The 15,393-nt window shown below is 41.7% G+C and overlaps 1 pseudogene; it reads left to right on the top strand.

Annotated features, from left to right (window-relative positions):
- Positions 1 to 10,298: 10,298 nt before the first annotated feature.
- LOC149744325 (cytochrome c oxidase subunit FA4 pseudogene) lies at positions 10,299 to 11,284 on the top strand (annotated as a pseudogene).
- The last annotated feature ends 4,109 nt before the right edge of the window (positions 11,285 to 15,393 follow it).

The following is a 15,393-nucleotide window of genomic DNA, read 5'->3' as shown; positions in this document are numbered from 1 at the left end:
ATATTTCTGTTTTTGTGCCAGTACCATACTGTCTTGATTACTGTAGCTTTGTAGTATAGTCTGAAGTCAGGAAGCCTGATTCCTCCAGCTCCGTTTTTCGTTCTCAAGACTGCTTTGGCTATTCGGGGTCTTTTGTGTTTCCATACAAATTGTGAAATTTTTTGTTCTAGTTCTGTGAAAAATGCCAGTGGTAGTTTGATAGGGATTGCATTGAATCTGTACATTGCTTTGGGTGGTAGAGTCATTTTCACAATGTTGATTCTTCCAATCGAAGAACATGGTATATCTCTCCATCTATTTGTATCATCTTTAATTTCTTTCATCAGTGTCTTATAATTTTCTGCATACAGGTCTTTTGTCTCCTTAGGTAGGTTTATTCCTAGATATTTTATTCTTTTTGTTGCAATGGTAAATGGGAGTGTTTTCTTGATTTCACTTTCAGATTTTTCATCATTAGTGTATAGGAATGCCAGAGATTTCTGTGCATTAATTTTGTATCCTGCAAGTTTACCAAATTCATTGATTAGCTCTAGTAGTTTTCTGGTAGCATCTTTAGGATTCTCTATGTATAGTATCATGTCATCTGCAAACAGTGACAGCTTTACTTCTTCTTTTCCGATTTGGATTCCTTTTATTTCCTTTTCTTCTCTGATTGCTGTGGCTAAAACTTCCAAAACTATGTTGAATAACAGTGGTGAGAGTGGGCAACCTTGTCTTGTTCCTGACCTTAGTGGAAATGCTTTCAGTTTTTCACCATTGAGGACGATGTTGGCTGTGGGTTTGTCATATATGGCCTTTATTATGTTGAGGAAAGATCCCTCTATGCCTACTTTCTTCAGGGTTTTTATCATAAATGGGTGTTGAATTTTGTCAAAAGCTTTCTCTGCATCTATTGAGATGATCATATGGTTTTTCTTCTTCAATTTGTTAATATGGTGTATCACGTTGATTGATTTGCGTATATTGAAGAATCCTTGCATTCCTGGAATAAACCCCACTTGATCATGGTGTATGATCCGTTTAATGTGCTGTTGGATTCTGTTTGCTAGTATTTTGTTGAGGATTTTTGCATCTATGTTCATCAGTGATATTGGCCTGTAGTTTTCTTTCTTTGTGACATCCTTGTCTGGTTTTGGTATGAAGGTGATGGTGGCCTCATAGAATGAGTTGGGGAGTGTTCCTCCCTCTGCTATATTTTGGAAGAGTTTGAGAAGGATAGGTGATAGCTCTTCTCTAAATGTTTGATAGAATTCGCCTGTGAAGCCATCTGGTCCTGGGCTTTTGCTTGTTGGAAGATTTTTAATAACAGTTTCAATTTCAGTGCTTGTGATTGGTCTGTTCATATTTTCTATTTCTTCCTGATTCAGTCTTGGCAGGTTGTGCCTTTCTAAGAATTTGTCCATTTCTTCCAGGTTGTCCATTTTATTGGCTTGTAGTAATCTCTCATAATCTTTTTTATTTCTGCGGTGTCAGTTGTTACTGCTCCTTTTTCATTTCTAATTCTATTGATTTCAGTCTTCTCCCTTTTTTTCTTGATGAGTCTGGCTAATGGTTTATCAATTTTGTTTATCCTTTCAAAGAACCAGCTTTTAGTTTTATTGATCTTTGCTATCGTTTCCTTCATTTCTTTTTCATTTATTTCTGATCTGATTTTTATGATTTCTTTCCTTCTGCTAACTTTGGGTTTTTTTGTTCTTCTTTCTCTAATTGCTTTAGGTGCAAGGTTAGGTTGTTTATTCGAGACGTTTCCTGTTTCTTAAGGTAGGATTGTATTGCTATAAACTTCCCTCTTAGAACTGCTTTTGCTGCATCCCATAGATTTTGAGTTGTCGTGTCTCTTGTCATTTGTTTCTAGGTATTTTTTGATTTCCTCTTTGATTTCTTCAGTGATCACTTCATTATTAAGTAGTGTATTGTTTAGCCTCCATGTGTTTGTATTTTTTACAGATCTTTTCCTGTAATTGATATCTAGTCTCATAGCGTTGTGGTCAGAAAAGATACTTGATACAATTTCAATTTTCTTAAATTTACCAAGGCTTGATTTGTGACCCAAGATATGATCTATCCTGGAGAATGTTCCATGAGCACTTGAGAAAAATGTGTATTCTGTTGTTTTTGGATGGAATGTCCTATAAATATCAATTAAGTCCATCTTGTTTAATGTATCATTTAAAGCTTGTGTTTCCTTATTTATTTTCATCTTGGATGATCTGTCCATTGGTGAAAGTGGGGTGTTAAAGTCCCCTACTATGAATGTGTTACTGTCGATTTCCCCTTTTATGGCTGTTAGTATTTGCCTTATGTATTGAGGTGCTCCTATGTTGGGTGCATAAATATTTACAATTGTTATATCTTCTTTGTGGATCGATCCCTTGATCATTATGTAGTGTCCTTCTTTGTCTCTTGTAATAGTCTTTATTTTAAAGTCTATTTTGTCTGATATGAGAATTGCTACTCCAGCTTTCTTTTGGTTTCCATTTGCATGAAATACCTTTTTCCATCCCCTTGCTTTCAGTCTGCATGTGTCTCTAGGTCTGAAGTGCGTCTCCTGTAGACAGCAAATATATGCGTCTTGTTTTTGTATCCATTCAGCCAATCTGTGTCTTTTGGTGGGAGCATTTAGTCCATTTACATTTAAGGTAATTATCGATATGTATGTTCCCATTCCCATTTTCTTAATTGTTTTGGGTTCGTTATTGTAGGTCTTTTCCTTCTCTTGTGTTTCTTGCCTAGAGAAATTCCTTTAGCAGTTGTTGTAGAGCTGGTTTGGTGGTGCTGAATTCTCTCAGCTTTTGCTTGTCTGTAAAGGTTTTAATTTCTCCATCAAATCTGAATGAGATCCTTGCTGGGTAGAGTAATCTTGGTTGCAGGTTTTTCTCCTTCATCACTTTAAATATGTCCTGCCACTCCCTTCTGGCTTGCAGAGTTTCTGCTGAAAGATCAGCTGTTAACCTTATGGGGATTCCCTTGTGTGTTATTTGTTGTTTCTCCCTTGCTGCTTTTAATATGTTTTCTTTGTATTTAATTTTTGACAGTTTGATTAATATGTGTCTTGGTGTATTTCTCCTTGGATTTATCCTGTATGGGACTCTCTGTGCTTCCTGGACTTGATTAACTATTTCCTTTCCCATATTAGGGAAGTTTTCAACTATAATGTCTTCAAATATTTTCTCAGTCCCTTTCTTTTTCTCTTCTTCTTCTGGAACCCCTATAATTCGAATGTTGGTGCATTTAATGTTGTCCCAGAGGTCTCTGAGACTGTCATCAGTTCTTTTCATTCTTTTTTCTTTATTCTGCTCTGCATTAGTTATTTCCACTATTTTATCTTCCAGGTCACTTATCCGTTCTTCTGCCTCAGTTATTCTGCTATTGATCCCATCTAGAGTATTTTTCATTTCATTTATTGTGTTGTTCATCATTGTTTGTTTCATCTTTAGTTCTTCTAGGTCCTTGTTAAATGTTTCTTGCATTTTGTCTATTCTATTTCCAAGATTTTGGATCATCTTTACTATCATTATTCTGAATTCTTTTTCAGGTAGACTGCCTATTTCCTCTTCGTTTGTTAGGTCTGGTGGGTTTTTATCTTGCTCCTTCATCTGCTGTGTGTTTTTCTGTCTTTTCATTTTGCTTATCTTACTGTGTTTGGGGTCTCCTTTTTGCAGGCTGAAGGTTCGCAGTTCCTGTTGTTTTTAGTGTCTGTCCCCAGTAGCTAAGGTTGGTTCAGTGGGTTGTGTAGGCTTCCTGGTGGAGGGTACTAGTGCCTGTGTTCTGGTGGATGAGGCTGGATCTTGTCTTTCTGGTGGGCAGGTCCACGTCTGGTGGTGTGTTTTGGGATGTCTGTAGACTTATTATGATTTTGGGCAGCCTCTCTGCTAATGGGTGGGGTTGTGTTCCTGTCTTGCTAGGTGTTTGGCATAGGATGTCCAGCACTGTAGCTTGCTGGTCGTTGAGTGAAGCTGGGTGCTGGCGTTGAGATGGAGATCTCTGGGAGATTTTCGCCGTTTGCTATTATGTGCAGCTGGGAGGCCTCTTGTGGACCAGTGTCCCGAAGTTGGCTCTCCCACCTCAGAGGCACAGCACTAACTCCTGGCTGCAGCACCAAGAGCCTTTCATCCACACGGCTCCTTAATTTGGGATGATTCGTTGTCTATTCAGGTATTCCATAGATGCAGGGTACATCAAGTTGATTGTGGAGCTTTAATCCACTGCTTCTGAGGCTGCTGGGAGAGATTTCCCTTTCTCTTCTTTGTTCTCACAGCTCCCAGGGGCTCAGCTTTGGATTTGGCCCCGCCTGTGCGTGTAGGTCGCCGGAGGGCTTCTGTTCTTTGCTCAGACAGGACGGGGTTAAAGGAGCCACTGATTCGGAGGCTCTGGCTCACTCAGGCCGGGGGTAGGGAGGGTCACGGAGTGCAGGGCGAGCCTGCGGCGGCAGAGGCCGGAGTGACGTTGCGCCAGCCTGAGGCGCGCCGTGCGTTCTCCCGGGGAAGTTGTCCCTGGATCCCGGGACCCTGGCAGTGGCGGGCTGCACAGGCTCCCCGGAAGGGGGGTGTGGATAGTGACCTGTGTTCCCACATAGGCTTCTTGGTGGCGGCAGCAGCGGCCTTAGCATCTCATGTCTGTCTCTGGGGTCCGCGCTTTTAACCGCGGCTCGCGCCCGTCTCTAGGGTCCGTGCTTTTAGCCGCGGATCGCGCCTGTCTCTGGAGTTCCTTTTAGCAGCATTCTTAATCTCCTCTCCTCGCGCACCAGGAAATAAAGAGGGAAGAAAAAGTCTCTTGCCTCTTTGGCAGGTGCAGACTTTTCCCCGGACTCCCTCCCGGCTAGCCGCGGTGCACTAACGCCCTGCAGGCTGTGTTCATGCCGCCAACCCCAGTCCTCTCCCGGCGCTCCGACTGAAGCCCGAGAGAGCCTCAGCTCCCAGCCCCGCCTGCCCCGGTGGGTGAGCAGACAAGTCTCTCGGCTAGTGAGTGGCGGTCGGCCCTGATCCTCTGTGCGGGAATCTCTCCGCTTTGCCCTCCGCACCCCTGTTGCTGTGCTCTCCTCCTCGGCTCCGAAGCTCCCCCCCTCTGCCACCTGCAGTCACCGCCCGCGAAGGGGCTTCCTAGTGTGTGGACACTTTTCCTCCTTCACAGCTCCCTCCCGCTGGTGCAGGGCCCGTCCCTATCCTTTTGTCTCTGTTTATGTTTTTCTTTTGCGTTACCCAGGTACGTGGGGTTTTTTTTTGCCTTTTGGGAGGTCTGAGGTCTTCTGCCAGCGTTCAGTAGGTGTTCTGTAGGAGTTTTTCCACGTGTAGATGTATTTCTGGTGTATCTGTGGGGAGGACTTGGAGAGTTTTCATGCTGTGGCACAGAAAGGGGAGAAGGTAGAGCCTGGTGGCCTCCCTAAATTAAAATAATCCAGAGAGACAAGGACAGCTAGAGTTCGAAGGACAGAACATCAGGAGAGAGCTTCACAGAGAGAGAACCAAAGAGATCTGCAAAGAGTCCCCCTTGAATATTCAGCAGAGTACTGATAAGTGCATGCATATGAAGAAACTACCCAAGTCCAGGGAAAGAACCATCCAACTGGATTAGAACTAGGCCTGGCACATAGGTCAATTGGAAGAACATAATTCACAGGGCATAGAATACACAGGAAGGTTGTGGGGAATAATTAGCCCTGGACTAAGTACCAGTGCAGACCCAATTAACAAATCATAAAAGGAAGACCCTGAAAGATCAAATTGTTTCCAAGTAACTTAACTATCTCAGTACAAAGATCAGGAAGATTTATAGGAATACTACTAATAAAACCCTAGCACCTAAGGTAAAATTCACAATGTCTGTTATCCAAACAAAGATGATTAGGCATAAAAAGAAGCAAGAGGTACATACCACAATATGGAATAACCTTGAAAAACTTATGTCAAGTGAAAGGAGCCAGTCACAAAGGACCGCATATTGTATGATCCCATTTATAGACAATGTCCAGAATAGGCAAGTCCATAGAGACAAAGTAGGTTAGTAGGTCTGGTGGGGTGGGGGAGGAAGGTAACTGGGGAAAAAAAGGCAATGGCTGCTAAGGGGTATGGGATTGCTTTTTGGGGTGTTGAAAATGTTCTGAAACTGAGTGTGGTAATGGTTGCAGAACTCTGTAAGTATACTAAAAATAAACATTTAACTGTACACTTTATTTTTTTAATGAATTTATTTTATTTTTGGCTGCATTGGGTCTTTGTTGATGTGCGCGGGTTTTCTCTAGCTGCAGCGAGCGAGGGCTGCATTTCGTCGTGGTGCGTGGGCTTCTCATTGCGGTGGCTTCTCTTGTTGTGGAGCATGGGCTCTAGGTGCGTGGGCTTCAGTAGTTGTGGCACGCGGGCTCAGTAGTTGTGGCTCGTGGGCTCTAGAGCTTGGACTCAGTAGTTGTGGCACACGGGCTTAGTTGCTCCACGGCACGTGGGATCTTCCTGGACCAGGGATCGAACCCATGTCCCCTGCATTGGCAGGCAGATTCTTAACCACTGCGCCACGAGGGAAGTCCTAACTGTACACTTTAAATGGTGTATTGTGTGGTATGTGAACTATATCTCAATAAAAGAGTGTTGGTTTTTTTTAAGCAGGAAAACATGAACCATAATGGTCAATCAATGGAAACTAACACAGAATGGACACAGATGTTAGAATTAGGAGACAATGATGCTAAAAAAGTTATTAAAGCTACACTGCATATGTTAAAAAAGTTGAGCAGAGACATGGAATATATATAAGTACCCACAATGAAATCCTAAAGATGAAAAATACACCAGATGGAATTAATGACTAGACATTGCAGAAGAAAAACATCAGTAGTTTAAATCATAGCAGTAGAAACTAAGAAAATGGAACAGAGGAAAAAAGAATCCCCAAAAAATGAAAATAGAAAAAAGCATAAATGAGCTGTGGGACAATTTCATGTGGCCTAATATGCAGGAAATAGAATCCCCAAAGGAGAGGAAGGGGGACAGAAAAAGTACGTGAAGAAGTAAAGTCCTGAAACTTTCCAAAATTAATAAAAGATATAAACTCACAGATCCAAGAAGTTCAATGAACACCAGCAAAAGGTAGATGAAAAATACTACACAAAGGCACATTGTGGGAATTCCCTGGCCATCAAGTGGTTAGGACTCTGTGCTCTCACTGCCGAGGGCCCGGGTTGGGGAACTAAAATCCCACAAGCCACGTGCTGTGGCCTAAAAACAAACAAACAAAGGCACATTGTTATAAAACTGCTCCAAACCAATGATACAGAGAAAATCTTTTTTGTTTATTTTTTCTTCCAATTTTATTGAGATATAATCAACTTACAGCACTGTATAAGTTTGAAGTGTACAGCGTAATGACTTGACTTACATACATCATGAAATGATTATCACAATAAGTTTAGTGAACATCCATGATCCCATATAGATACAAAATTAAGGAAATAGAAAAAAAGTTTTTCCTTGTGATCCTCTTAGGATTTACTCTCTTTTATATATAACACAGCAGTGTTAATTATATTTATCATGTTGTACATTACATTCCTAGTAGTTATTTATCTTATACCTGGAAATTTGTACCTTCTGACTGCCTTCATCCAATTTCCCCTCCTCCACCCCCACCTCTGGTAAACACAAATCTGATCTCTTTTTCTATGAGTTTGTTTTTGAAGTATAATTGGCCTTCAACCTTCCTGGTGCGGTTATAACTTCTGGTTATAGAAGTATCACCCCACCTTTACCTCCACAATGAGTGTTTTACCTCACCTTTTCTCCTGGAGCAAATAGGACTTAACATCTTTTTTTTTTTTTTTTTTTAATTTTTGGCCAGGCTGCGCAGCATGCAGGATCTCAGTTCCCTGACCAGAGGTCGAACCCGCACCCCCTGTATTGGAATCGTGGAGTCTTAACCACTGGACCACCAGGGAAGTCCCTAGGATTTAACATCTTATTTGAATTAAGATGGGTTCCTAAGTCTTTAAATCCTTTTTAGTTTGCTTTTCAAACCAGTGGTCTGGTTATTTACTTAGTGCTGTATATTAATAGGACAGTCACCAGAGAATGAAGAATGATGCACATGCCTGTCATACAAAGTTGTCATGAGGAAGGGTGTCAGGATTGAAAAGGACCAAGATCTAATGACTGAGTAACCTGTGGAAGAAATCCAAACTTGGATGAACGTTTAGGCATTCCAGATTTGTGGGAATGAGTTGTAAGTATCTATGTCTCAGTAAAAATCTTTCTCAAAACATAAATCTTGAAGTTAAGCATGGCTCTGCTCAGACCCGGTTGGGTCAACTTTAATATTAGAATTGCTCCTTGGAACATTTCACCTTCTTTTGTGGATGTGGCTCAATGAATTAATTTTCTCTAATGCATCCTGGAAAATGGATTGTTTGTAGATTGAGAAATTGGTTAAGTTTTGCTCTGATGTCTTGAAAAGTAGCATACTAATCTCCTTCATTTAACAACTAATTATTGAACATTCATTCATTCATTTATCCAATATATATTGAGTGCCTCCAACACACCAGGCACACTGTACTAAATTTGGGGGATCAAACAGTAAACAGAGCAATGTCCTTGGAGGAGAAAGGTGATGAATGAATGAATATACATATATTTATATTTATATATAAATTAGAGATAAGATGGATTAGGAGACAGGAAGGGTTGAGGTAAGGGTAGGAAGTTGTATATTATTTGGGATGATCAAAGAAACTTCTGTGATAAGGTGACATTGGAGCAGAAGCCTGAAGGGAGTGAGGGAATGAACCCTGTGGAAATTTGGGGGAACAGCATTCTCGGCAGAAGGAACAAGGATATCAGTGCAGCTTGAGCAGATGAGTCACAGAGGGGTGGAGTGGGGGCAGAATATGCAGGGCCTTGTAGGCCATTAAAATGCTTTGGCTAATTGTGAACATGTGGTTTCCCAAACCTGAGTAACCTTCTCACATCCCTCTGTTGTTCCCTACTATCCCTTGGCCACATCCTCTGGATAACTTGTACCAATTCCTGAAGGCTTAGTTTTTGCATTATACTTTCTTGAGAGTCTTTACTAATATAAAAGTTGGATTAAAAATTCCTCCCCCATGGTCCTCTGCACCCCCCACAATGTTACAAGGTACAGAGTGCCCCTCATCAAACCTAATACTTAGTAGATGCTCAAGAAAATGTTTGTTGAACCAAATAAATGTACAATTCATAAAAAAATGCTTTGGCTACTATTCTGAGTGGGATAGGGAGCCATTTGGAGGGTTTGGAGCACAGGAGAGAGACACGACCAGACTTGCCTTTTCAAAATAGCACTGGCTTCTGTGTGTGGACTAAGGCAGGGAGCAGGAGAAGGTAAAGCAAGGATGGCAGTTAGGAGGCTATTTCAGTAAATCAGGCAATGGTTTTTGGTGGTTTGGACACTGGGAAGTGGAGGAGATAAGATGTATTCTGGAATTATTTTGAAGGTAGAGCTGCAGGGATACGTTGATGGGTTAGATATAGGGTGTGTGGATGATAGGAGTTAAGAATGACTCTGAAGGTTTTAGTTAAGCTGAGAGTCAGCTGGAGGAACAGATTAAGAGGGGGGATTGGGAGTTTTGTATTATTTTTGTGAACTCTGAAATGTTTATGAAATATCATATAGAGATGTTGGGTAGGTGATTGGATATAACTGAAGGTCAGGAGTGAGGTACAGGCTGGAGATAACAAATTTAGGAGGCATCAGTATATCAAAGTCATTTAAAGTCAGGAGACAGAGGAGATCACCTAGGGAGTGAAAGTAGGTGGGGGGAGTTTAGAAGCCTAAGCCCTGAAGCATTTCCAAGGTACAAAGATCAGGGGAAAGAGGAGGAACTGGCAAAAGATTGAGTAGGAGCAGCCAGTGAGGCAGGAACAGAACCAAGAAAGGATTTCTGGCAGTCAAGAGAAAAGGCATTTCAAGAAGGGAGTCAAATGGTGCTGAGAGGGAGGAATTCCCTGGTGGCGCAGTGGTTAAGAACCTGCCTGCCAATGCAGGGGACATGGGTTCGAGCCCTGGTCCAGGAAGATTCCACATGCCGCGGAGCAACTAAGCCCGTGTGCCATAACTATGGAGCCTGTGCTCTAGAGCCCGCGAGCCACGACTACTGAAGCCCGCGTGCCTAGAGCCCGTGCTCCTCAACAAGAGAAGCCACCGCAATGAGAAGCCTGCGCACCACAACGAAGAGCAGCCTCCACTCGCTGCAACGAAGACCCAACGCAGCCAAAAATAAATAAATAAATTAATTAATTTAAAAAGTTGCTGAGAGGGAAGATGAGGAGTATTCATGATATGCAGGCACTGGGTGTACAAAGATGAACCAGAATGCCAGGCACATAGTAGGTGTCCATGTACTTTTAATTGTAACAAAGTATACATAACATAAAATTTACCACCTTAACCATTTTTGAATGTACAGTTCAGGAATGTTAAGAATATTCACATTGTTGTGAAACAGATCTCCAGAACTTTTTCATCTTGCAAAACTGAAACTCTGCTCGGCGCAGAGACTGTTTAGTCCTGGGTCTTGCAAGTTTATTGTCCTCTCCGTCTGGACTCGAGGCTTCTGTCACAACCATGCTCCACCTAATCATCGGTCAGGCCAAGAAGCATCTTAGCTTGATGCCCCTCTTCATATTTATTGAAGCGGGAGGTACTGAGCGACACTGTATGTCTTGCGCCTGGCATCGTTCAATCCAGATGTCAGTTGGGACAAAAAGAGTAACCCAGAACCCTGGAAAAATCTGGGTCCCAATGATCAGTACAAGTTCTACTCAGTGAATGTAGATTACAGCAAATTGAAGAAAGAAGGTCCAGACTTCTAAATGAAATGTTTCATTATAAAGCTGCTTAGAATGAAGGTCTTCCAGAAGCCATCTGCACAATTTTCCACTTAACCAGGAAACATTTCCCCTCTAAACGCACGAAATCAGGGACTTCCCTAGTGGTCCAGAGGTTAAGACTTGGCACTTCCACTGCGGGGGGCGCCGGTTCGATCCCTGGTTGGGGAACTAAGATCCCACATGCTGCGTGGTACGGCCAAAAAGTAAAAAATAAATAAATAAATGCACGAAATCACGTTGGTATATTGTGTTGGGGTTTACACTGCTTAATAAATAGTCTGAAACTTGAAAAAAAACCCTGAAACTCTAGACCCATTAAACATCTCCCCATTTCCCCCTCCCCCAGCCCCTGGCAACCACCTTTCTACTTTATGTTTCTATGAATTTGACTCCTTTATTTTATTGATTTATTGGCTGTATTGGGTCTTAGTTGAGGCACGCGGGATCTTTCGCTGCAGCGCACGGGCTTCTCTCTAGTTACGGCACATGGGCTTCAGAGCATGTGGGCTCTGTAGTTGCAGCACGTGGGCTCTCTAGTTGTGGTGCACAGGCTTAGTTGCCCCGTGGCATGTGGGATCTTAGTTCCCTGACCAGGGATTGAACCGGTGTCCCCTGCGTTGCAAGACCGATTCTTAACCACTGGACCACCAGCGAAGTCCCAATTTGACTCCTTTAGATACATCATATAAGTGGAATCATACGGTATTTGTTTTCTTACGACTGGCTTATTTCACTTAGCATAACATCCTCAAGGTTCATCCGTGTTGAAGCATGTGTCAGAATTTCCTTCCCTTTAAAGGCTGAATAATATTCTATTGTATGAATATACCACGTTTTGCTTATCAATTCATTTATCGATGGACACTTGGATTGCTTCCACCTTTTGGCTATTGGGAATAATGCTGCTATGAACATGGATGTGCAAAGTCTCTTTGATACTGTGCTTTCAATTAATTTGGATATTTGTCCAGAAGTGGAATTGCTGGATCATATGGTAATCGTTTTTTTAATTTTGGGGGGAACTGTTTTCCGTAGCAGCTGCACCATTTTATATTCCTACCAGTAGTGTGCAAAGGTTCTAATTTTCTCCACATCCCAACCAACACTTCTTTTCTTTTTTTTTATAGTAACCATTCTAATGGGTGTGAGGCCCAGAAAATTGTCATTCTTGACCTGTATAGCAGTTCCCTGGAAATCTTCACTTATAGGGCTTGTCTTTATTTGACCTGATTCAGAGCTCTCTCAGGTCAAATAGCCTTTTAAAAAATAACTGGTGAAAACTGTTTAACATCACAGTTGCCCGAGGTGGTGCTAACAGCTGGAGAAAACAAGTTGACCAAAAATCATGAAAAACTGGGAATAAGATATCCAGAGGGACCTTGAAAAGCTCTGACATACTTCTGGGAGTCTGGAGGGCCATATGCATGTGCAAGTGCAGGGCTGCAAGCATGCCAAGGAAAGAACTGAGAAGGCCCTAAGCTTTCAACTCTGGGTGATTTTTTTTTTTTTTAATCGGAGTATAGTTGATTTACAGTGTTGTGTTAGTTTCAGGTGTACAGCAGAGTGAATCAGTTATACATATACATATATCCACTCTTTTTAAGATTCTTTTCCCATATAGGCCATTACAGAGTACCGAGTAGAGTTCCCTGTGCTATACAGTAGGTCTTTTTTAAAATTTATTTTTGGCTGCGCTGGGTCTTCATTGCTGCGCGTGGGCTTTCTCTAGTTGCGGGGAGCAGGGGCTACTCTTTGTTGCAGTGCACAGGCTTCTCATCGCGATGGCTTCTCTTGTTGCAGAGCACAGGCTCTAGGCGCGTGGGCTTCAGTATTTGTGGCTCGTGGGCTCAGTAGTTGTGGCATGCGGGCTCTAGAGCACAGGCTCAGTAGTTGTTGTGCACCGGTTTAGTTGCTCCGTGTCATGTGGGATCTTCCCGGACCAGGGCTCAAACCCGTGTCCCCTGCATTGGCAGGCAGATTCTCAACCACTGCGCCACCAGGGAAGCCCTACAGTAGGTCCTTATTTGTTATGTATTTTATATATAGTAGTGTGTATATGTTAATCCCAATCTCCTAATTTATCATTTCCCCCCACGTTTTCCCTTTGGTCACCATAAGTTTGATTTCAAGATCTGTGAGTCTGTTTCTGTTTTGTAAATAAGATCATTTGTATAATTTTAAATTAGATTCCACATATAAGCAATATTGTATATTTGTCTTTCTCTGTCTGACTTACTTCGCTTAGTATGATAATCTCTAGGTCTATCCATGTTGCTGCAGATGGCATTATTTCCACCTCTGGGTGATCTTGAAGCTCTGTGGAGAACTCTGCTAAGGCAGAGTTGTAAACTACCTTGCTGGAGTGTTCAAGCATGCTCCAACACACACAGAGAAACCCTAGGCAAAGGTCGAAGACTTATTGGTTCAAAGGATTTGAAGAAATCTCTCTCTAACCATTAGCTGACCACTAAGTTAATGAAGCAGAGACTTTGGTGACCACATGTATCAAAGAATACAGACTATAAAACTAGTTCAGAAAAGTCACTAAACAGACAGCAGAAACAATAAAGCCTGGGGTGGAGAGAATCTGAATTCCAGAGCTGCTGCATTATTTAAAATATCCAGATTTTAAAATTGCAATGAAAATAGAAAGTATGAACCATACACAGGGCAAAAAAAAAGCACTAAATAGAAACTATCCCTAAGGAAGCCCAAACATTGGATGTACTAGACAAAGATTTTAGGGTCTTTTTGAAGTATAGTTGATTTACAATGTTGTGTTAGTTTCTGGTGTACAGTATAAGTGATTAAGAATATACATATTCTCTCTCTCTTTTTTTTTTCTGGCCATGCCTCGTGGCATGCAGGATCTTAGCTCCCTGACCAGGTGTCAAACCCGTACCCCCTGCAGTGGAAGCACAGAGTCCCAACCACTGGACCACCAGGGAATTCCTGAATATATATATATATATATCTGCTAATCCCAAACTCCTAATTTATCCCTCCCCCATCCCCTTTCCTCTTTGTTAACCATAAATTTGTTTTCTATGTCTGTGAGTCTGTTACTGTTTTGTAAATAAGTTCATTTATATCATATTTTAGATTTCACATGTAAGTGATATCACATGGTATTTGCCTTTCTCTGTCTAACTTCCTTCACTTAGTATGATAAGCTCTAGGTCCATCCATGTTGCTGTAAATGGCATTATTTCACTCCTTTTTATGGCTAATATTCCATTGTATATATATACCACATTTTCTTTATCCATTCATCTGTCAATGGATATTTAACTTGTTTCCATGTCTTGGCTATTGTAAATAGTGCTGCATGAACATTGGGGTGCATGTATCTTTTTTTTCTTTTTTGGCTGCATTGGGTCTTCATTGCTGCACGTGGGCTTTCTCTAGCTGCAGCGAGCGAGGGCTATTCTGAGTTGTGGTGCACGGGCTTCTCATTGAAGTGGCTTCTCTTGTTGCGGAGCACGGGCTCTAGGTGTGTGGGCTTCAGTAGTTGTGGCGTGTGGGCTCAGTAGTTGCGGCATGTGGGCTCTAGGGCACATGGGCTTCAGTAGTTGTGGCACGTGGGCTCAGTAGTTGTGGCTCACAGGCTCTAGAGTGCAGGCTGAGTAGTTGTGGTGCATGGGCTTAGTTGCTCCATGGCATGTGGAATCTTCCTGGACCGGGGATCAAACCCATGTCCCCTGCATTAGCAGGCAGATTCTTAACCACTGCACCACCAGGGAAGTCCTGTATCTTTTTGAATTAGAGTTTTCTCCAGATATATGCCCAGGAGTGATATTGCTGAATCATATGGTAACTCTATTTTTAATTTTTAAAGGAACCTCCATACTGTTTTCCATACTGGCTGCACCAATTTACATTCCCACCAACAGTGTTGGAGGGTTCCCTTTTCTCCACACCCTCTCCAGTATATATTATTTGTAGACTTTTTAATGATGGCCATTTTGACTGGTGTGAGGTGATACCTCATTGTAGTTTTGATTTGCATTTCTCTAATAATTAGCAACATTGAGCATCTTTTCATATGCCTATTGGCCATCTGTATGTCTTCTTTGGAGAAATGTCTATTTAGGTCTTCTGCTCATTTTTTGATCAGTTGTTTTTTTTTGTTGTTGTTATTGAGTTGTATGAGCTGTTTGTATATTTTGGAAATTAAGCCTTTGTTGGTTGCATTGAAACCATGCAACTCAGATTGCGACTTGAACCCAGATGGTTGTTTCTGGTTGCAAAAAAAATAAAGTGATGGTTACAGAAAGTAATGAAAAGTTTGTGGAAAGTGGACTGTGAGAAAAGTGTTTTGTGCACGGTCAGGATTGACTAAGTTTAGAATAAATTTAATTGAGTAAATGAATTTTAAAAGTAAGCTGGTGCAAGACTTGAATGTGGCTTTTCTCTCTTTTAAGAGGACAGGTTTTCTTTTTCTTTTTTTTTTTAAATAAATTTGCTTATTTGTTTATTTATTTTTGGCTGTGTTGGGTCTTCATTGCTGTGTGTGAGCTTTCTCTAGTTGTGGCAAGCAAGG

The sequence above is a fragment of the Delphinapterus leucas genome, chromosome X, assembly GCF_059928025.1.
Source record: "Delphinapterus leucas isolate spDelLeu-1000000601 "Yukka" chromosome X, BTC_Dleu_Yukka2, whole genome shotgun sequence".
In the NCBI taxonomy this organism is placed as follows: Eukaryota; Metazoa; Chordata; class Mammalia; order Artiodactyla; family Monodontidae; genus Delphinapterus; species Delphinapterus leucas.
Note: the sequence above shows the minus strand (reverse complement) of the source record. Positions and strands in the feature narration are given on the sequence as shown.